This window comes from Pteropus medius, unplaced genomic scaffold (assembly GCF_902729225.1).
Source record: "Pteropus medius unplaced genomic scaffold, Ma_sr-lr_union100, whole genome shotgun sequence".
NCBI classification, from domain to species: domain Eukaryota; kingdom Metazoa; phylum Chordata; class Mammalia; order Chiroptera; family Pteropodidae; genus Pteropus; species Pteropus medius.
Window position 1 is genome coordinate 6088425 of NW_024340701.1, and position 23304 is coordinate 6111728.

Below are 23304 nucleotides of genomic sequence, written 5' to 3' on the forward strand. Positions count from 1 at the left end.
TTGTACTGTCTCTGCTTACCCTTGGAAATCATCTATTTCTCCAAAGAGCTCGCCACTTAGTGGAGAATAGGATTTAGGAACTGAGATCTGGGCTCCAGATTTCTCATTGCCACTGAAGTATAATTGCTTCCGGGCTCTTTGAGTAAACAGAGCCAAGGGGGGAAAATAGCAACTTTATCTAGTTCAACTATTTTTAATCATGAATTCCCTACTGGTCCCTCTAATTCCAATTCAACACCACAGGGTTCTTTCTCTCGTTCCTTATTTGCATGTCCCTTTTCCCACAGTGAGAACTCTGGCTCTCAACAACATCAGTGTCTTTTTTCATTTGCTCGATGTTATAATACACACAAAATAATTTCAGAATTGCTACATTTATTTCACTACTGAGTACAATCTACTAGAGTTCAAGATTTGTTTGCAGTTTTGTTCTGTTTTTAGACTAAGAGTATATATTTAAAGTACTGTGTTTAAAAATTTTTTAGATTTTTTAAAAATCTTCAGAGTGGTTATACTATTTATTTAAATTTAGTTAGGTTTGTTTCTGTTTATATTCAGTTTTATGATCCCTTTCATTCTTCTTGATTCAATTTTCTTTTTGAATATGTAAAAGCTAGCATTGTCTAAAAGTCAAATCCATACACAAAACATGTGGAATGCTTTATAAATTCATGTGTCATCTATATGTCTAGGAGTCATGCCAATTTTCTCTGTATTGTTCTAGTTTTAGTACATGTGCTTTCAAAGCAAGATCACCTCCAATTCATTCTTCAACCTACTTGATATTTTCTTAGTCACCCTAGTTCACTCAGACTGCTCTTGTCAAGGTCATCAATTAGCAATATTTTTCTGTCCTTATCTTATTTGACCTTTCTACATACTGCTGACCTCTCCAATTTTCTTGAAACACTCTCCTTTCTTGGTTTTTGATTCCATACTCTTCTGGTTTTACTCTCTCTTCATAGGCCTATCCTCATTCTCCTTGTCTCTTCAACCATCCTAAAATTTGTTGCCCCTCAGGACTCTTCTTGTTTCCCTTCACTTCTCTCTGTATAATCCCTTCTTAGATGATCTCAACTATTTCTGTATCTTCAAATGCCGATTATGCTAGTTACTTCTAAATTCATATCTTCATCTTAGATCTCTCATCTGGTCTCCAAACTTTTAACCAGCTGCCTAACTAACATCTACCTGGATATCTCACTGACATCTTAAGTTTAACATGTCTAAAATAGATCTAATTTTCCTGTCAAGTCTGCTTTTCCCAGGCTCCTCCGTCTCAGGAAATGTTACCTCCTTCCACACGGTTGCTGCAGCCAGAAACTTAAGAGTCATTCTTGATTCCTCTGTTTTTCTCAACCATGATGCCCAATGCATCTGCGAAATACGAAAATTTTACCTCTGAGAATGTCAAATTCATCCATTTCTCTCTGTCTCCACTACCACTACTTCACTCGTTGTCTCTCATCCAGATCACTCATCAGCTTCATAATTGGCCTCCCCTGTATCCCCCACACATTCATTTTCTATACAGTAGCTATAATGACTTTTTAAAAAACCAATTAATAATACAAACTTATATTGATTGGGTGTTTATTATGTGTCAGGAACTGCGATACACACCATATATATATATATATATATATATATACACACCATATATATAGTATATATATATTTATATATATTTATTAAATATATATGGTATATATATTTATATATAAATATATATATGGTATATAAATATATATATACCATATATATGTATATAAATATATATACCATATAAATATATATACCATATATATTTTATATATATATTTATATATATATACCACATATATATATTTATATATATATTTATATATATATATATATAAATATATATATATATTTAATCTTCACAACATCTCCATGGGGTAAAATGCAATTCTACCTCAGTTTTACAGAAAAGAAAACTGGGGCACCGAGAGAGTACGTAATTTACCAAAATGTCACACAGCTGGTAAGTGGTAGAACTTAGGTTGGACCCAGACTGACTCTTTAGCCTTCAAGCTTATCTACCACGTTATACTGGATCATGTTACTACCCATACTCAAATGCTTTCATGGCTTCTCACTATACTGGGACTAAGTCCCCAATTTCATACCAAACCTGCTGGGTTCTGTGAAGTACCTCCTGCTTACCTCTCTATACTTTTTTCCTGCTGCTTCCCTTTCTCGAGCCACATGGCTTGTTTTTTTGTTTGTTTGTTTTTCAACTTCCTTGAACATGATAAGCCCTTTCCTGTTGGCAGGCATTACACATCCTTTACCTTAAATACTCTTCTCCCTGGCTCCTTCTCATTTTCCATGTCTAACTTGATTATCTGTTCTGAGGGAACTTGCTTCAGCATGCTATTTCTTAAAGTAGCTCCCTTCCTGGTATGTTCTATCTCAGCCCCGTATTTGTTTTTTTTTTTTTAGCCCTTAAGATAGTTTGTAATTATTTATTGTTTACTTGTTTTGTCTCTTCTATAAGATTGTTATAAAGGCAGAGGTTGTCTATCAGTCACTTTTGTATATTCAGAGCCTAATACAGTGCCTGATTCATAAAAGGAACTCTAGAAATATTTGTTGAGTAAATATATATTTTCTTTTCCTACTTCATAGCTTCTGTTTACTCACGATGTCTGCTTCCTCATCTCTTTGCTTTCTTACAACCCAGATCGTATCCCCTCCCATATATTTCTCCATTTAACCTCATGGCCTTTCTCTTTATATCCTTTTAGTCATTGTTCGTATAGCTACTGATTGTCTCAATTATCTCATGTTTCCTAACTTGAATTCCTCAGAGAGAAATATTGATTTGTTTAACTCATATTTTGGGAGCCAGACCACATTTGTAGGTTGCTGGCAAACTCATGGGTTGTTTGCTTTGGGGTCAGATTCCCAGTTCTGGTTCAAATAGCTGTGGGGGACAGGGTGTGAGTAGCGATGGTCTGTACAGTGCTGCCTTTCCACAGGGCTGAGGATTTATATTTGAGTACAAGTTGCAGCTGTAGCAGCAGCAAATAGTTAATTGGACCTCACTTAAGGGCTGGGTTTCCCAATAGTTACTCTCTAGGACAAGGGTCTCAAACCCCCAGGCTACGGATCTGTATTGGTCCCTGGCCTGTTAGGAACCAGGCCACACAGCAGGAGGTGAACGGCTGGTGAGCGGGTGAAGCTTCATCTGTATTTATTTGCAGCCTCTCCCCAGCGCTAGCATCACCACCTCAGCTCCATCTCAGCTCCACCTCAGATCATCAGGCATTAGATTCTCATAGGAGCACCAGTCCCTGGTGCCAAAAAGGCTGGGGACCACTGTTCTAGGAGACAGGTCTCAGGTTATCTTGAGTCCTGTTTACTCTCCCTTTGAGGAGAATAGTAAACACAAATTGAAAACCCTTGTATTTACACAGCATTTCAGTGTTTGCATCCATCTGGATTTGTACCTCCAGCAACACTGAGAGGCAAAGAATACTGTCTCCATTTTACAAATAAGGAAACTGAGGCTCAGGGAGGTAACGTGCCTTGCCCAAGGTCCCACACTCACTAAAGAAGAGCTAGCACTAAACCCTAGGTCTCTAGACTCCCCTGCCTGGGCTCCTTTCACTATATCTTGCTGCCTCATTTCCTTTCTGAGACTGTCATCTTGAATCACAGCTTAAGGAATTTGTAAAACCATTTGAATGTCCTGTGAAATGTTCTAGGAGGAGCTTGATGATGATTGAAGAATCCTATAAGGCAGCACTATATGTGGGCTCTGGGCTCCCAGTACACTTATCAAGTATCTAAGTATTTATGGAGCACTTACCACATGCCAGGCACTCTGCTTTGCATATACTCTCACAATTCAACCGTACAACATTTCAATGAGGTAGATATTATCACAATCCCCACTTTGCAGATGAAGAACTGTAACTGAGATTCAAGAGATTAGGTCCCTGGACCAAAGTTCGAGATCTAGTAAATGGCAATGCTGAGATCCTAATTTAGATCTGACTCCAAAATCCATCATCCTTACATTACATCTCCTTTCTTCTTATCAACTGCGTTACCTTGATTGTTACTTAATTTATGTGGTCTTCTGTTTCCTTATCAGTAAAATGGGGATATTATTATCTAATTCCTGAGATTATTATAAGTTTACGAACAATCATGTAGAAGAATCTATTCCAGTAAACATAGCAGGTACACACAGTCTTGCAGTTTAGTCTGACTCTAAATCCTTCATATGTGAAAAGAACCAGAATTATCAACTCCAGTTTCCTATGAAGAACAGGATCTCTCTTATAAAACTATCCTGCTGACAAGTATTCCTCGTCCAAATTCTGAAGACATCAGGCCTTGAAGGGACAACAGTTATTCTCTAAGGAAACAGAGAAATTCAATGAACTTTAGAGATGAGAAAGAATCTGCACTCTACCTAGCTGTAATGTAGCAGAATAGAAACCAGAAAGTAATCAACAAAGAGATTCGAATCTGTGTCTGACAAGTTTAAGACTTTCTTAAAGGCCAGGGCATTTTACATATAATATTTAATCCTATCACAACTTTAAAATGTAGATCTTTTGATGACCTCCATTTTTCAGGCTCAGAGAGTTTAAGTGACTTAGCTAAGGTCACACATCTAATTTGAGGTAGAGAAGGAAGAGGAGCCCAGTTTGGTACCATTGCCCTAAGCTTTCAGTTGTTTGCAGTCTGGCGAGTCTACTAGCAAGTTACCCTGCCCTGCAGCTTTAGGATTCTTTGGATGGAAACTAACTCTCAAGTCAAACATGATCTTTTCATGATCCTGACATCATGCCCATTCATTATTCCTGGGAAAGGAAAATCAAATCTATAGGCATCGGCACAATGGGGGAAATGCTGGCTAGGATGGTACAACCCCAGGTAGCAGTCCAGATAAATACCAACACCTAAACAAATGATGGTAGTGTCATGTGAAGAATGCAAAGGCAAGAATAATAATCTTTGTGCAGCACTTTATAATTCATAAGAAATGTTAATATCTATTACCCAATTTGTTCTTCATATCACCCCTTTGGGTAGGTATAATTGCCATTTCACAGAAGAAGAAACTGAGGCTCAAAGAAGTTTATTTAATATGAAGGAGTGGACATATATTGTTATGTAGTCTCCCAGACTCCATTCCCCCTTCTTTTGGTAACTGTACCCTGTGTTTCCTTTGGAGATCAAAGACCTCCCACCTCAGCAAATGATTGGATCAATATGTGCACAGATATGATACATCAGATCTTGGGGCTTCAAGCTTAGAAATTTTGGGGGGCTTTTGTTCAAACTTTTGAGATGGAAGAATTCTCTTAAACCCATAAGTATAAATCTGAAGTTAATGGCTGCCATCACAAAAAGAAAATATTATGTATAAATTTTAAACCCACAGAAGAGAATTCATCTTAGCCAATGGAAAGCAGAAAAGAAGATTAAAAATAAAAAGAATGTATAATAAATAGATGGTAGAACTAAATCCTAACATATAATAGTTACATTAAATGCAAATAAGTTAATCTCACCAATTGGATTTTTTTTTTTAGGTGAGGTAATCCTTGATCGACCTCGCAGATTGCAAGAACCTTGTCAGATTACAATCCCTTATGTATGTATGTATGTATGTATGTATGTATGTATGTATTTTATGCCTACAGCACTTGGTCTTCCTAGGTGGTCTCCCATCCAAGTACTAACCAGGTCCGACTCTGCTTAGCTTCTGAGGTCAGATGGGATCTGGCTTGTTCAGGGTAGTATGGTTGTAGACGCCAATTGGATTTTTTTAAATGAAGAAGTATGAATCGGTAGTTATAAAATAGTCATAGGAATGTAAAGTATAGCATAAGGAATATAGTCAATAATATTGTAGTAACTATGTATGGTGTCGGATGAGTACTAGATTTATCAGGGTGATCACTTTGTAAGTTATTTAAATATTTTATCACTGTTATATACCTGAAACTAATATAATATTGCATGTTGAGTGTAACTAAAAAATAAAAAATTATTAAATTTAAAAAATCATAACCAATGATAAATTGGCTATAAGATGCACACTTAAAACATAAAGAGATAAAAAGATTAAAAATAAAAAGACGAAAAAAGATTCACCAGGAATACATGAACTAGGTTGTGATCTCACTATCTAGCAAAAAAGGAATTTTAGTCTCAAAAAATAACAAGTGATAAAAGCCATTATATATTTATAAAAGAAACAATAGGCAAATTGTTACATAAATGTAACAGGCAAAACACATAGATGCACCTATTTGCAGTCATAAAACATGCAGAACTGCAAGGAGAAATAGAAACAATTGTGGCTGAAGATTTTAATATCTTTCTCTCGGAAACTGATACATGAAGGTTTGAAATATAATTACCATATTTCAATAATTTTATACCTTATACAGGTTGAACTCTAGGAGGATTAAAGACAATAAATGTGAAAAATAAAATTATGAAAGAAATATATAGGAGACTATTATATTCTGTGACCGAGGAGAAGGGCAAGGCAAAGCTTCAAAAGCACAAACTATAAAATAATAATATTGATGAATAATAAGGATTTCTATTCAACAAAAGACACTGTGGACAAAGTAACTCAATGAGAGAAGATATTTAAAATACTTAATACACAAAACTTTTACAAATAAATAAAAGGGCCTCAATCTCAAGAAGAAAATAAGCAAAGAATATGAAAAAGGAAATCCTAAAATCAAAAGCCATATAAAGAGATGCTCAAAGATATCAGAGAAATGTTAATTAAAACAGAAATGCTTTAATATCTTTTTACATCTATTAAACTATAAAAATTTGATAATGATCTCTGGTGGAGTTGAGGGGATGCTAGAATCCTTATGCATGGTGATGGGAGTATGAAGTGGTATAGCCATTGTGGAAAGCAATCGGACATAAATTATGCAAATTAAGAACTCATATTTTATGTCTCTGCAGTTCTACTCCTGGGATAAATATCCCAAAGAAATTCTTATGCAGGCACATAAAAGGTTGTGCATTAAAATATTCATTGCCATATTAGTTATGATGATAGAGACTCAGAATCAACCTGGCTGTCTATCACTAGGAGAGCAGATAGCTAAATTATGGTAAATGTTATATCATGAAATATCATGCAACAATCAGGACAATGAATCAGATATATACATAGCAACATAAATGCATTTAAAAAACAATGCTCAATGAAAAATGTGAAGAAACAAAATGAGACTTAAATATTATACCATTTACATAAGTTAAAAATACATTCATGCAAAACAAAAATTCACGTTTTGTAAGAACACAGACAAAAAGATACACATCAAATATAATTTAGTTGCCTGTGTGGGGAAGGAAAAGGAACTGAAAGAGAAGAAATAAATAATAAGATTTAAAAATGGTAATCACCCACCAAAGCTGATAAAGTGCCATGTATTGTGGAGTATGATTAAATCCTCTCAACCCAAAGTCAAACCAACTAGCCATGAATGAACACAAAACTGGAAGGAAAGACAGTAAATATTGCACAGTTGTCTCTGGATTTGGGGATAATGAGAACTGTTTACTTTCTTCTTAGTATATTTATAGACTCCAAATTTTTTACATTGAACACCTGTTATTTTTGAATATTAAACATATAATCAGAATTAAAAAAAGAAAAACTCATCTAGAGGAGTATCAGTGGCAGAATGGTGGTGTTCAAAAGTCCTGTCAGGAAACACAAAAAAATTTCAGTTCGGGTGTAGAATGGGTGGAACTATTCATGAATTTTTTTCTTGTTAAAATTACCTTAATTTCTGAAGTAATGTTGGTACAATCTATCAAAATAGAATTTAACAAAGAGAATTTAACAAAGATAAAAGCAGCAGCTTAAAAAATTCAAATGGATCCTTATTCTGCACGAATTCAGTATCTTTATCTGGTGATATTTGAAAATATGCAACAATTGGTAGAACATATGCCTGACCAATCAGAGCAGTCATTAGTAGTAAACAATGCCCATATCAGTCTGGCATCCCTAAAGTATAGATCACCCTACACGCCAGCCCTCCAGCTCCAAGACAATGTTGAGTCAGCACCTGAAGCCTTGCTCTTTTTTACAGTGGGAAGATTCTTGTGTTATAGAAGCCGGTATGAAGGTGAAGGATGCCAAAATACGCCACCCCCAAAAATGCCACTTTGGCATAAGGATTATTTTCAGCTAAAAGCACTTGGAAAAAAAAAAAAACATAAAAAAGGAGCACTCTGATATCACCTTTTCTGCCTGAAAACTCCCATGTGAGAGCTTCCCTCCATATACCAGGAAAGAAACATTCTTATCATCAAGGATGGAAAGTTGAGACAGAGAATTCTGCACAAACAGACCTTGTTAAATAATTCTTATCTTCCTTTAGCCTTCCTGTATATTTTAGTTCTTTGTTCAACGTAGTATTAAAAGCATTTAGGTTTTGCCACTTCTTCGAGTCTTTATTTCCTTATGAGGGCTCCTGTGACACACAAAACTTTATTAAATAAATTTGTGTGCTTTTCTCCTGTTAATCAATTTAGATTCTCAGGCCCAGCCAATGACCCCAAGAGGGTAAAGTTTTGCCTCTCCCGCAAAGGCAAATTTCCCAAACCAGAACATTCCAAAGATTATAAGGCCCAGAAACTATGCTAGGCGTCAACCTTCAGGAAAAAAGAAAGAGTTTCACAGCTCCTCCCTGACCTCAACAATCACCTCTTGTCATCTGGGTGCCCTACTCTTTGACTCTGAAATTTGGTCCACACACCCCCTTCTCCATCAGACAGACTCTTATTTATTCTACAAAATCTGGCTTAAAGGTCACTTCCTGCATGACATCTTCCCTGAAACCACCACTCAGAGTTATGTTCGTTCTTTCAACATTTATTGAGCACCTACTATTTGCAGCCTTGTGCTATCATATGACAGCTATGTCTGGGCCTGACTTACCAGCTAGACTGGAATTAGTCCTTGGTGTACTTCTGGTAAAACAAAAGAAGGAAGGAGTCAGCATTTAATCTTCACAGCTGAGTTTGCAGTGGGTCTCATTATTAACCCCATTTCACAAATGTGAAAAAATGAGGCACAGGAAAGTTAGGTTACTTTCCCACTCTGAGCAGTTTCTGCGTCTGTGAAAGGAAGATAATAATGGTGTCCTGTTCAATGGCTGCAATGAGGGTTAAGTGAGCACAATGTAGGAGCTCCTCAAATTTAGGGGAAAGTGCTTTAGTAGTCTGTAAAGAGCTACCTGAATACGTATGATAATAATGTTGTGAGCAGGTGGTACAGAAAAGATAAAGGTAAGACCAGCAAACCTGCAAACAAGTAATAATTAAAAATTAGGGCACAAATCAGCAAAGAAGCAAAAAGACTTTTATAAAGTATCTTTATGCTAAGAAGTCTGTTTTTAAGTGCTTGGTACATCTGCAAGAAGAAAACATCATCAACCCCAAGTACATCCCCAAGAATTTCTCAGTAAATATTAAGAAATACAGATATTTAAACAAAATAAAATTCCTGGATATACCAAATAAATTGAAAGTGAGGATCAGGTTCATACAGAAGCTCATTTACCAACAATTAACTTCATAAACACCATGAGAACAATAGTGGTAATAGCTACTACTTGTTGCTAAATATATTTATATCAAGCGCTTAACACACATAATTCATTTAATCCCGACAACAACCTCATGAAATAGGAATTATCACTCCTTTTTCACTGACAAGGAAATAGAAGCTGCAAGTGGTTATGTGACTTTCCCAAGGTCACAAAGAGCAAAGGAGGTGGGGGAGAAATACAAATCCAAAGTTCATTCAAAAAGAGCAAGTAATTTTGCTTCCTAGATTTTGCCAACCTCACAAACATTTCTCCTTCTAAGCAACATTATTTGCCTCTGATGTAACTATTTTTACCCAGTTACAGTTCATCCTTCCTATCAACATGGACTTCTTCCTTTTTACCCAGAAACGCTCTTTCAGCATCATCTTCCTTCATCTGTTTGTCATTTTTTGGTTTCTCAGCAAAATCCTCTTCACTTCCCTTTTCTTCAGTTCCCCAGATGTTATCTTCCCTTTCCTCCTCCTTTTCCCTTTTCTTCTTGGCTTCTTCTTCCTGTTTTCTTTTCTCCAGTTCTGCATACAGTTCTCTCCATTACCTTTTTACATCCCATTTAGAATGTGGAATTTCAAAATAATTTACAGACAGTATGAACAGTTAACCCACTTTAGAAATGTCTGATATCTTCCCACATTCTTATAGATTTCTGGGATGATGTTTATTTACATACAAATTTTCGGCATCTGTGTGGTAGAAAATGTGTGTATATGTGAGTGTGTGTGTAATTTGTTCATAAATAAAATTGGTTAATTCAATAAACACTGAATGTCTAGAGCATTGCTAAGCTTGGTGCAAGACAATCTACAAACGTTATTTCTATTCCTCACAGTAAATGTCATTGTCTCACTTTTTAGAAGAGGGAACTGAGGTCCGGACTGACTAAATAACTTGTCCAAGCTATATAGCTTGTGAGTAGTAGAACTAGAATTAGAAACCAAGTTTTCTGGCTCTGAGTCTGGCCTTCTTTCTATGCCACTATGCCACAGTAATACCATCTTTAAGAAACTCTTCGAATTTGCTTTTGGACTGTGATAGTAAATATTTTCATTAATTCAGAAAGAATCCTCACAGGAGCAATTAGATATGAAAGATGAGCACATGATCAGTGAGTTTTCCTATGTGTTCATCCAGGCCTCAGAATTTTATCCCTAGGACCATCTTCATAGATTTTTCTATTCCAAGGGGCCTTTAAAAAAGGATGCACAGTACAAACTCCTCTGGGGCTTCAATCCTCACCTATAACACCTGGGCCAAAAGGTCTTTTACCCAGTCTTGGAGGACAAGGTTAGATTGAGAATCTGCATACCCAGTTGGCTAGGGCCTGCTAGAATCCTGCTGGGAGCAAATGCTTGACACTTCTGTAGGGGGAGGAAAACCTCTCTTTCAATTGAGCTTCATTTTCTTATGCTTGGGAAGCACTGACTACCATTAAAGTCTGTATTTCTTTACTTCCCTCTCAGTACTCTACTCACTGATCTGTTGCCACCCTCCAAATGGCCCTGCCAAAGGTAACCAAAGACCACCAACTCCACCAGCTCCTCAGCTCCACCTGGACTTACAACAATCCACTGAACCAATCTCCTTATCATTAGCTCTCAACCAACTCATGTCCTCAATTTTCTCCTTTTTAATTTTGTGTGATCGATCTCTTGTAAACATCCTCAATTCTCTTCCCTTCCCTCCATTATTTGGGTAAACTCTCAACCCTGGTTAAATCCAATTCTTGAGGCCTGCACCTAAGCAGAGAATATGGATAGAGAAAACAATAAAAACTAAGCTGATTGTTCTTAGTTTAAATTCGTTATTACTAAGCTCAAGTGAGCCCCCAAGTGCTAGCCAGTGAGCCTACTATATTTCTGTGGTTGGTTCACTCTCCTCCTTTGATAACTATTTCTCACCTTCTCTTCAAACTTCCCAACACATCTTCCCACTATATGGGGCTTTAAATATTACCGGTAAGCTGATGACTTGCAAAGTGTATATCTCTTTTTCAGACTCGTATTCAATTGCCTCCTTGACATTTGAATTTACAATAATCATATCTGACTCAACATTTAACAATTATGTTATTTATTTCTGGCCCCACTCCCAAAATATGCTTCTCCCCTTTTATTCCTTATCTCAGTAACTCCATCCTTCTAGTCACTTGGCTCAAAAACCTTGGAGCCATTCTTGTTCACTCTCACTCATATTCCATATTTAATCCTAAATTCCATCTTTCATATCTAATTGCTCCTGTGAGTTTTGCCTTCAAAATGGATCTAGAACCTGACCATTTCTCTTTACCTTCACCACTATCACCTGCTTCTCTCTTATTCCACTAGAGTCTTTTTTTAGTCCTTATAGTCTTTTGCAACACAGCAACCAGAGTAATATCTTAAACTGTGAGCCAGTGCATATCACTTTACTAATAATGGCTCTGATGGCATTTTACTCCGGGATATGGCCCCAACTACTCTCATTCTCACTCATTCAATTCTAGTCACACTGGTCTTCTTAATGTTTCTTCAAGTTATGCTCCTACATCAGGGACTTTGCATTTGCTGTTCTTGCTACCCAAAAGGCTTTTCTTCCCAGATATCTGCATAGCTTCCTCCTTACTTCCTCCAAATCTCTTAAATGTTACTTACTCATGAAGTCTCTCCTGACTATCCCCATATAAAAGCACAAAACCCCCATTATCACAGCCCTCTCTATTGCTTTATTGTTCTTAATCATTTATCTCACCATCTCACTCATATATATTTACTTCTTTATATGTTTCCTTCTGGTCCCCCTTAACTTAATGTAACTCTATGGAGGCAGAAATATCTGTTTTATTTCACTGATATGTCCCCAGCAACTATAACAGTGCTTTGAACAGGCACTCAATAAATATTTGTCAAGTGAATGTATGATTTAATAATAATAGGTACTGTATATTGAGTGCTTGCTACATGCTGGGAACTTATAAGATAGTTGCTATTGTCATTCCCAATTTATAGATGAGGAAACTGAAAATCAGAGAGGTTAAATAACTTTGCAGCCAGTAAATGATGAAGCCTGGATTTGAACCTAAGCAATCTAGCTCTAAAACTCATGCTCTTAACCAATATATAATATTGCCTCAACTAAACAATATTAGATAACCCCAAAGTAAAAGCAAAACAAAACCAGACTGAAAAGTGTAAAAAAGACTGATAATTTTTTTCACGATGATCTCTTCAATGCTTCTTCAGAAATATTAAGTATCAGTTCTCTCGAAAATAATTTTAGTTTTGGTGCCTGTGTTTTCTTGGCACTCTAATCATGAGCTTAGTCTGCCTTGGGTAATCCAGCACTAGCCTCAAACCTGCTTGAATGGACCTTCCTGCAGAACCAGGAAGTCTGGATGAGAGGGTGTTACCATCATAAAGCCACTGTCCCAAATATCACTCTGCCCGTAAATAGTTCTAGGAGAACTCAAACCTGATAAACAGCACTAACACCTTCCTCTTTTGACTAAGTCATCCAGCAGAAGTGGATTCAGTAGCTCCCTTCTAGAATTTAATGGTCTTCAATCTTTTTGGCATCAGGTACCAATGCTCCTGTGAGAATCTAATGCCTGATGATGTGAGATGGACCTGAGGCAGTGATGCTAGCTCTAGGCAGAGGCTGCAAATACAGATGAAGCTTCATTCATTGGTCCATTGCTTACTTCCTGGTATGCAGCCGAGTTCCTAACAGATCATGGACTGGTACTGGTCCACAGCCCGGGGGTTGGGGACCTCTGTTCTAGATTACCACACTGTGAACAGGGAGAGTGACACAGAAGGAGTGTGAGTTCTGACTCGACAAGTTAAAGGCTGTGTGTAACCTTAGGCAGTTTATATATACTCTCTGAATCTCAGTTCCTATATCTAAAAAATGGAAATAATATCTGTCTTGCTGGGTTGTTTTAAGGGCTAAGTGGGATAATTTTTGGCAAGTGCTCACAGAGTCAAGTACAAAGTTATATATGTCCAGTGAATGTGAGTTCTTCCCCCTTCCCTGCCCTCACAGGGCCATGTGACCAGCAAATGAGACAATGACTGTGAGGCTGATTTTTAATGCAAAGAACAGTGTACAAATGAGGAATCAGACATCCGGAATTCAGAGTGGGGGGGAATATCTTACTTTTCTTATTCCTCAGGTCTTATTTCCAACCTCTTCAGCAAACTCTTCATCATTTGTAAGAAGGAAATTATCAAAAATACCTGTTGAAATGAAAACAATGGGATTATTAGAACTAGGTCATAAGGTTTAAAATATCACCTGGGGCCTCGCTAAATGCAGAATCCCAGGCCACGGGCACTTTTAATCAATAATGAAGGTGGAGTGAGGAAATAAAAGGTGATTAATAATATGAGGGTTTGGAATACTGTACTACTTTGGCTGATCCATTCTCAAAAGAAGTTAATTTACTGTTTCCTGAGGTTCTGTGCTCCTCAAGCCTATGACCACCATTTTAGAGGGTTGTGAATAAATTTTTGTCAATCTGCTAGACTCCAAATTGCTGCCCAGGGGCTCTTGCTTCAGCTTACATTGACAATACCTAATACAATCAGGAAAACAAAAGAACATAGAGAAAATGAAAGGTTTGACAAGAAGTGAGCAGAATTTAGATTCTCCACCTTATTTCTGTATTTTTTTTTTAAAAAAAAAATCCAGCATTTACAATTAAAAGAAAAAGTGAATATACATGGTATATAATAATTTCAGTGTTTGTTGATTTAATGACAAGGGAACAGAAGAGAAAGATCACAAGTCATGGAGGCAGACAGACTAGCTCAACCACATACTAACTGTGTGACTTTGGGCAAGTTTCTCAACTCCTCTGAGCCTATTCTCTCATAAGAACAGTATTGAAAATAACTTTTTTGCAATGTTGTCATGAGAATTAGAAGCAAAGTATCTAAAGCATAGTCTCTAACAGATAATACTCAATAAACAGTAATAGTTATCATAATTTTTCAGTATCTGGATATGTTTCAAAGGAGCAAAGGGATGGTCATTCTGTGGTTTTTGGTTTGTTTTTATGTTAGCAGTATATTAAATAAATCAGCAAATTAATTGTGTGGGAGCAATTGTGTGGCCAAAAGGTAGTTTGCAGTATGAGTTATCATATAACCTTCCTCCAGAGTTTGAAAAAAGTTTCGTTTTGTTTTTTTAAAATAAGGGTTTTATTTGGCTTACATCATCCCAGCAACCCTGTCTCCAACAGAAAAATAAACAACAAAATAGCCACTTTGAAGAGATTGTTGTTTTGCTCGTAGCCATTTTAAAATCAATTTTAGTAATTCTTTGTACAATTTAAAGATTTTTTACGTTTGGGTTTTTTTTCTCTTTTGAGTCATCAGCAGTCTTGGTTAGAGAACTGCTCATTTTTTGGCTCTTCCATTTTTCCTGCTCCCATGAGAAACGTTCCTAATCTCCCTTGTTGTCTTCGGTGCCCCTTACCCCCATCTCCCTTACAATAAACACATGGCTTTGCCTTCAACTAAGAATCAGGACATGAGGGCCAGTCTTGCTTCCTAAAACTTACTAGGGGAGTGACCTTGGTCTACTCACATCTCTGTGCCTCTATGTTTCCATCTGGAAAATGTAAGAAAATATACCTTCCCTGCTTTCTTCATACAGTTCTCAGAAGAAAAGAACATGTGAGAAAGAGCTTTGTTAGACTGTAAAGCCTAAAAAGTTTATTGACTGAAAGTTACCTGTTTTCCTGTGTTATCCCACTTGGATCATAAAACAGAAAGAATTTAGGTTTAGGCACTTATTAACTATGGGCTCTTGACAAGTCAAGTCACGTTTTTGAGCCTTTGACTTCCTCTCAGTAAAACAGAGACGGTAAGTCCTACTCTCCTAGCCTCACGAGGCTGTGACACAGACCATATGACTTAAGGGTTGTCAATGTGCTTTGCATTATGGCTAGGCTATATTTATTGTATTTCGTGCCATTATTCCTTCAAAGATCAAAGTCTCAAAAGTAAGATAAAGAATTTTCTTTCTTTGCTGCCATCTCCTCCCAGTCTCTGTCCTGACGAAAGAATGTAATCATTTCTGGCTAAGCCAAAAAAAAAAAAGCGGGGGTGGGGGAGTGGGTTGTATGAAGATCTCAGAACAGACAGCAGGATGGGGCAAGGACTAAGCAGGAAAGTTAACCAGCTTTCTAGGACAGACCATGTGGGCAACTGAGTTTATAGAATATCTGATGGCTGGAAACAAGATTTGGGGCAGGGCAGTAAAGGGAATTCCCATACATCTCCATGCTGAGAGTCACTAGGCTTTTTCAACAAGGTGCAGGGACCCTGTGGTAAACTGGATGTGCTAGTTGGCTGAGTAAGTAGGGCAGAGGAGGACCTATAAGCGCCAGACCCAGTTAGAACTTAGAAGAAAAGGATGCCTGCAAGGGTGATGTCAGCATTATGCAGATCCGTGTCACCAGAAAAAAAAAAAAAAGATTAAGAGATAACGCTGGAGTTTTAGAAATGTAGTCTCTCAGGCTTCATCCCAGACCTGTTGGATCAAAATCTGCATTTTAATAGGATCCCAAGTGATTTGAATATGCACGCACATTTAAATTTGAGAAGCATTCCTTCCGCATGATTTAAGTTCTCTAATAGAAAGGTATGCCTGCTCTGAGAGGTTGATAGAACTCAGAGCAATTAGTGCCAAATAATTTTAAAATTTTATAGATGAACAAAGATACAGTTTAAAGTGTGTTCTTTAATGTTTTCAGTGAAAAAGTCAATACATCTTAAGGAAACAATCAGATCAGGCATATTAATATGACCACATATTTTTACAAGATGCAGAAAGTTCCTATAATTTATTAAGGGACAGTTGAAAAGAAAAGAGATAACAATGGAAACTTGTGCAAACTATATCCACATTCTTTAGATAAGAAAAGAAGAAAAGTAAGATATAATGTATCTCTCTAGTCTGTCCCTCCCTTCCTCCATTCCTTCCTTCCTTTCTCCTTCTTTCCTTCCTTCCCACCTTCCTTCCTTTCTTCTCACCTTCCCTTCTTTCTTCTCTCCTGAATCCCTATTGTGCATGTGGTAATTTACATACACCATCTCCTTGCATTCCTATGCTGGTCTCACTGAGCCAGGAAACCAAAAAGTAGAAACAAATAAAGTGGAAAATGAATAAACCAAGAGAGGTTCAAATAGGGAGTGCCTGTCCAAGAGACCCTTGGCAGCCCCGATCTGTAAAAATCACTGGTCAGAGACAGAGATTTCCCTGGCCATGGGACCTTCCAGGATACACCCAAGAACAAGTGGCTATGGTTTCTAGAGACTGTTGTATAGTGAGTGGGTGTAGTCAATAAGGCATGGACTTTAGAGGTTGACAGACTTTTGTCTGAATCCTATTGAATCCTATTTTTATCACACACTAGCTGTGTGTTCTTAGGAACATTACTTGACATTTGAGCCTCAATTCTCTCAAATGTAAAATGGGGTACTAATAAGGGATAATAATACTTACTTTGCAGAACTGTGGGAATCAAAGGATGAATAGGTAAAGCACTGATCCTAGGCCAGTGTTTAACAAAAGTGAATTCCCCCCTTCTCCAAGGGAATTCTAAGACTATGTAGATTACAGTTTCTAAGAGGCCTCCTGGGCTAAGGCCTTCATTCTGAGACAGGTGCTTGAAGTACTCTCTTTTCTCCTGAGTAGGGAAAGAATCCTCCCCATTTTCAATTAACAGGCCTCAGGGAAGAGAGAGAGAGAGGGAACAACTCTAGGAGGGCCTGGGTGTCTGAGCCTTCCTCTTTCCCTTCCGATCAGAGCCAGGAAAGATGACTGGCAAAGAGAGGGAGGCTGGGTTAAGACTTGTCATCACGACTGGGACAATTACCCCCCAACATCTTTCTGGGATTTTAATATTTTCAAGTTCTATGACATCTCTGATTCCCTTCTATCCCCAGAACCACCCCCAAGAATCACGTAGGACCAGCATAGCAGTGTTAAGCACGGGAACCTTGAATTTGGCCTCACAGAGGCCTGCACTTGGATCTCAGCTTTTCTGCTGACCAGGTATGTCTTCAGGCAAATTATTGAACTTTTCTGAATCTCAGTTTTCACATTTAGAAACAGGAGATTTCATAGTGAGAATTAAATGGCATTTGCAAAGTCTCTAATATAGTACTTGATATATGATCGGGACTCAATAAATTTTAGCTATTGTAATTATTAAGATGAATATAATTAGCTCCATCTTAAAGATAAGCAGTTTGAGTCTTAGATAGATTGAGACTCATTCAAGGCTTCTGATTTCCAGCCTGGAGCTCTTTCCACTTTGTAGAAAATTTAGAGGGACTGTTGATCAGTGGCTCTGAACTCAGAGAGCTTTACCTGCCAAAGGTCCAGGCCAAGAACACTGATGTTATCGTAGTGACAAATGGTGAGGTCGAGCTTATATTCAGGGTTGTCTATTTCTGGATGAATCCATTTCCCCTGGTAACTGGGACTGTCAGTGATCCAAGGTTTCTACTGTCCCTAAGCAAAGAACCAAAGGGTAAACATGGCATTAGTATTTTTCCATTCTTCTCATGCAATCAGAAAGACTCATCAATTTATAAAGACAGTTGTGTATTCAGGCATAAGGATTCAGAGCAGGATTCCTGGAACTTCTTTCCCTTCCTTTGAGTTAATGCACAAGATTCTTCCAAGTTCCCCCTTCTATCCAGAGGGAGCCAAACAAGGTGGCAGAGACCAATTCTGGTCCCATCTCTCTTTATAAGTTTTTTCATGAAGTTAAGAAACTGTAGCTTCCCAGGGAACATCATCTAAGGATTCCAGCTCCTGGGGATGTTCTCTTCTTGGTGTGTAGCACAGGAAACTGGGGCCCAATAAAATCATGCTGCTTCAGTCCGTTTTATCTCTGGATCATTTGATAGCTGATTGCTTTACTTCCCTCTAGCTTCTGACATGAGGTCAGGAGTTAGACCTTAAAAAGAAGTTATCCCCCCACCCCAACACCTTTGGTTCATTCATAGGCTATGCTTTCCCTTTCAAGACCATTCTTGAAGCTTCAGTTTCTGACCCCAGACCATTTCCTATTCTATGTTCCTTTGGCTGCTTTCTATCACCTTTAACAAACTCATCGCCTAGGGCTGTCTGGACCTCTGCTCCCAGCGTTGACTTTTACCAGCCCACGCTCCCCAGGTAGGCACAACCCAGATGAGGCTACAGTCTTAAGGAGGAGGTGGGGTATAACCACAGGATTTTGGCTTCTGATTTGTAAGTTAAAAGTTACATCTCTTGTCTTATTTCTCACACCTCTTGGAAGGAGAGACCCCCTCACCTCATACTTCAGGTTTGGTATCAACGGCTTTTCCCACTCCCCATCCATCACCTCATTCCAGTCATCTGGCTTCTTGGCATCTGGGTTTGGTATGTACTCAGTCCTCCCAGTCCTAAAACAAAATGAGGACAGATGGGTAGGCTGGGGTGAAACTGGGGTCCAGAGTAGTCAGGCTGGACCTGATTCCCTACTCTTGCCACTCTCCTGTCCTCACCCCTATGAAAGCCCAGTTCAGAACTTTGCAAACAAACCCAATACAAGAGACAAAAAGCCTTTAAGCAACTCCAGCTCTTCCTAAAGTTTACTACCACGCTGACTTTGAGTAATTTAAATTCAAATAAGGCGGAAATTTATTTCTGATCCTCTTTCACTCCCAATCATGTGCCCCTATTGTCAGAACAGGTCTTTTAGCCTGGGTCCCTCTTTCTGAAGGCCTCTCTTGGTCACCTGCCTTGTACCCCAGCATGCTCCCAGACTTGGATCAGTCCTCTATTATACCTCAGGACCCTTTTATTTCCCAAGACAGTCACAAACAGCCTACCTAACTTTTATATTTTTTCTGCTGTGGAGCCTCCAAAGTTTTGCTGTCTACCTGGCAGTTCATCTTGGTGCTGACCATTTGCCTAGACAAAATTGAAGGCTTTGATGCCCAACCTACTATACTCACAGTCATTCAGCAGCATTGCATCTAGTGTAACAGTGCAAATCTTCATTTCTTTAAAATGACTTTTTCTCTTCTCTTTCTCCTTGATTCAAACTGGGCTTGTTCTCACTTGCTTCTTTTCTTTTATCCTTCTGCATACCTGCATGACCACTCCCTTAATTGTTAAGCCGTTAGGTCAGCATGGAACAGTCTTAGGAACAAAGGCTCAGGCCTGTTGACCACAGAAACAGAGTTTGGGTCAAACTAAAGATAACATCTTGCAGCTCCACACCAATGAAGGCAGAAGGACTGCACTGGCATCCTCTTGAAACCAGACAGAACTACGCCATGACTGACATCAGGACCTGATGCAATGATCAACTGCCTCCTACCCTAGCCCCTGCCACTCAGTAGAGCCCACGACCCCAACTCCTTTAGCTACCATGACTAATGAGTTTTCCCCCATGTACTCTATCCCCTAGAGGCCATCGGAGAGCCACATCTTTGAGTGCTAGGTCACCTGTGTCTCCAGGCATGGCGCCATTTCTTTAAATAAACTTCTACTTTCTCTGCTGCAAACCCCTGTCCATGTCTCTTTTGGCTTTGACACGTGCAGACAAAATGAATTCCTTGAGTTGGGTAACACTGGGAAAGTTCCCTGGTTCCTGGGCGACTCAGCTGCTTTGTGATTTCTGAACCTAACAGTCTGCAGCCTATCCTGGAGGCTATTGTCTTGATAGAACCATGCCTATCTAATTAGTTTACATCTCCTCCAGAAAACATAGTGTCTTGCAGCCTCTCCTTTTCCCTCCCAGCCTTCAGGCAACCCTGACTATATCAGATACATGGTCCTCAGTAGGAGGTAAGTCTTGTGCCTCAAGCCTGCCAGGCCTGGAAAAAACCTAGCCTTTAATTCTTCCATGGTGTTAAAGGCCCAGACACCACACCTTAATACCCTGACTACACCTCCCTCCCCTTGGGATCGGAGCCCTTTACACATGGGTGGGCCACTGCCGCCTCTCTGAAGGCTTCTCCTTTGGGACTGGATTCCAGCTTCTGGGTCCCATGCTGCCCCTTGCTGAGCCCTGAGCATCTCCTCTGCATGAGGCTGACTCTACTCTGACCTGTGGAGTAGCAACATAGCAGGTGAGGCCCTTCATGACTTAGCCCAGTGGTCTCCAACCTTTCTGGCACCAGGGACCAGTGCGCCTATGAGAATCTAATGCCTGATGATCTGAGGTGGAGCTGAGGTGGTGATACTGGTGCTGGGGAGCAACTGCAAATACAGATGAAGCTTCATTCACTCGCCTCCCGCTGTGCGGCCCAGTTCCTAACAGGCCACTGACCCGGTACTAGTCAGTGGCCTGGGGGTTGGGACTCTTGACCTAGACAATAGACATTGCAACCTCATCTCTCACTACTCCTTACTTGAACTTTATGCTCCCAAAATACTAAACCGCTGATTCCAGTTCTTCACACAACCATGTTACTTTCCACCTAACTGTAGAGCCTTTGTTCCTGTTATTCTCTGAGTCTATAATGTCTCCCTCCATCCTAATTTCCCACTTCTTTTGCTCTAATGAATTCACTGTTTGAAATTCAGTACATTATTAACATTGAAATGCTATGTATTAAGGACTCACTGTATACCAGGAAATATATTATGTATAAATAGCTCATTTAATCTTCACAGCAGCCTTTGCATAGGTACTATAATAATCCCTGTTTGTGAAATTGACTTTCATAGGAGTTATGTTCCTTGCCCAAGGTCTTTTAGTAGGTTCAGGTCTCACATTTAATAAATGGTGGAGCTCAGATTCAAACTCGTATCTGTCTGACTCCAGAGTCTGTTTCCAACCCCAAGGTTAACCCAATCACTTAAGGATTGCCTCCATCCTTCTCAGACCACTGTTTGCACCCTAGCTCAGGCTGGGTTAGGAGCCTCTTTTGTGCTCCCAGCACAAATTACACAGTGTGAACTTCACTTAATGTACTTGTCTGCATCCCCCACTAGATTCTGAATCCCAGGAGGATTCTCAGTCACTGGATTATCCTACTCATAGCTATACCCAGTACAGCTTTCCAGTAAATGATAATGAATCAATGAATATAATCCATACACTCTAGCAATACTTTGTTGTCAAAAAGAGATCCAGGCTCAAATCTTGGTTCTGATGCATGTATGCTTGGGCAAGTCGCTTTGTTTTCTAAGCGTCTTTCCTTATCCATAAAATAGAGATCATCACACACTGCTCATAGAGGCTGCCAGAAGAATCAATAGATCCTCAGCAAATTTGAGTTGCTTCCCTCTTCTCTCTGTGCCTCTTTGGGTACCAGTATTTAGCTGGACACCTCTTTGAGCGATTGATACCCCCAGTCTCTACTCCATTGTTCCCAGCCTCCTTCTCCCATCCCCACACCTGCTTCCCAGCCAAACACCCTCTGACCTCAGGTTTTGTATCTTCAGGATCCTCTCTTTGCCCACATTCATCCCATTTGCTTGGTTTCTGGGCATGGGAGTTTTTATCTTCCTGAAAGGCAAGAAGTTCCAATCATCTTCGAGATCCCCAGCTGCTACTAGCTTGTTGTCAATTTTGACCTCACAAGTAGCATTGGGGTGAATGATCAGAGTATATAGGTGAGTGTCTTTATTGATCTAGAAAGGGAATGGAGAATATTTGAGTTCCATGTTGGAAATCTTTAGATATTAAGCATTAAATGCACTGCCTAAAACAGACTCTCAGTTCCTGAATGCTGCCCCTTACATAATCACAGACACACTTCACCACATCCCTCATCCTATTTCTCTGGTTAACCCAATAGAGACTCTGGGTCTCATACTCCTAAGTTCACACTCCTTTGGTCTCCTCTAGTTCCCATCCTTCTCTACATCATAGCTCTGGTCATTCTCTGATCTTGGCTATTTTTTCTCTGTTCCACTAGATTGTGAGCTTCTCAATGGCCATATCTGATTCATCTGTTGTGTCTGCAGCTTCTAGCATAAGGCCTAGCCTAGAGGAAGATCTTAGAGAGACTCTACAGAAAGAGGAGAGAAGAGGAGCTATATACAGCCCCTGTGCAGTCCTAATAGGGAAGGCCTTGCTCCTGCGCACAAGACCTCCAATGACCCAGGCCCTATAGGCTTCTCTAGACTTAGTTCCTACCTCTCCCCGGCACTCTGCTTATACCAAACTCCTTGCAATGCCACCCTTTCTCAAGTCTTCTTGACTTTTCTCATGTGATTACCTCTTCCAGGAATTCAATCCTACCTAAAATTGTCACGCTCCTTCACAAAACTAATTCATGTTCATCTTTCAAACCTCAGCACAAGAAAGACATCTCTAGGAAGCATTTTCTAAGTCTCTGGATTGTGGACGGGGCCTCCTCTGTGTTCCTACAGACCCTGATCATAAGAGGTCACTCTCCTTGGCTTGGCTCTTACCTTCACTGGACTGTGAGTTCTGTGAAGTCAGGGACCATGTGTAGCTCACTCGATTCCCAGCTCAAGGCCCAGCACAGAGTTGGCATTTGGTGAATGCCTATTGAGTCACTGATGAAATCCAGCTATTATTCTCCAGCCGACCTGTCTCTCTATCCTGATGTTACTAAGATAAATCCACACCCCCATTTTTAAGCCGAACACTCCCCACCTGTCCTATCACTTTCAATATTTAGCAGTGGGAACTGGGCCATGC

The 23304-nt window shown here is 39.2% G+C and overlaps 1 long non-coding RNA gene, 1 other non-coding gene and 1 pseudogene across 6 annotated transcripts; all 3 read right to left on the reverse strand.

Moving 5' to 3' along the window:
• Positions 1-645: 645 nt before the first annotated feature.
• LOC120581453 (U6 spliceosomal RNA) lies at positions 646-750 on the reverse strand. Its single transcript, XR_005647269.1, has one exon. It is a non-coding gene; the product is annotated as a U6 spliceosomal RNA (small nuclear RNA).
• A 551-nt stretch (positions 751-1301) lies between these two features.
• Positions 1302-22418, reverse strand: LOC120620933 (uncharacterized). Of its 5 annotated transcripts, none has more exons than XR_005658038.1 (6): positions 20130-20280; positions 19634-19841; positions 18967-19078; positions 18015-18158; positions 13788-13867; positions 1302-1377 (listed from the first exon to the last, which is right to left on the reverse strand). It is a non-coding gene; the product is annotated as an uncharacterized LOC120620933 (long non-coding RNA). The 5 variants fall into 5 exon arrangements; XR_005658035.1 differs by lacking the exons at positions 1302-1377; positions 20130-20280 and adding exons at positions 9403-10336; positions 22057-22418; XR_005658040.1 differs by lacking the exon at positions 1302-1377 and adding an exon at positions 9403-10191.
• LOC120623002 (uncharacterized) lies at positions 5682-5800 on the reverse strand (annotated as a pseudogene).
• Positions 22419-23304: the final 886 nt, after the last annotated feature.